A 238-nucleotide genomic window follows, 5' to 3' on the forward strand; every position below is an offset into this window, starting at 1 on the left:
TCTGCCCCCTTTTCCTCCTTTATTTCCCCTTTCTCTATCGTTCTTCATTTTTCTTTTCCCTCCTTTCACTTTCTCCTCGCACTTCCCTCCATCCTCTCCCCTCCTCTTTCCCTATCTCACCCTCCTCGCTTTCTCCTCCCCCCTCCCCGTTCTCTTCTTCTCACCTTTCCCCATCCTCCCCTCCCTCCCTCGGTCAGGCCCTCTCCATCTTTCTTTGCACTCCCCCCTTTACATCTTT

This window comes from Penaeus monodon, chromosome 29 (assembly GCF_015228065.2).
Source record: "Penaeus monodon isolate SGIC_2016 chromosome 29, NSTDA_Pmon_1, whole genome shotgun sequence".
Classification (NCBI taxonomy): Eukaryota; Metazoa; Arthropoda; class Malacostraca; order Decapoda; family Penaeidae; genus Penaeus; species Penaeus monodon.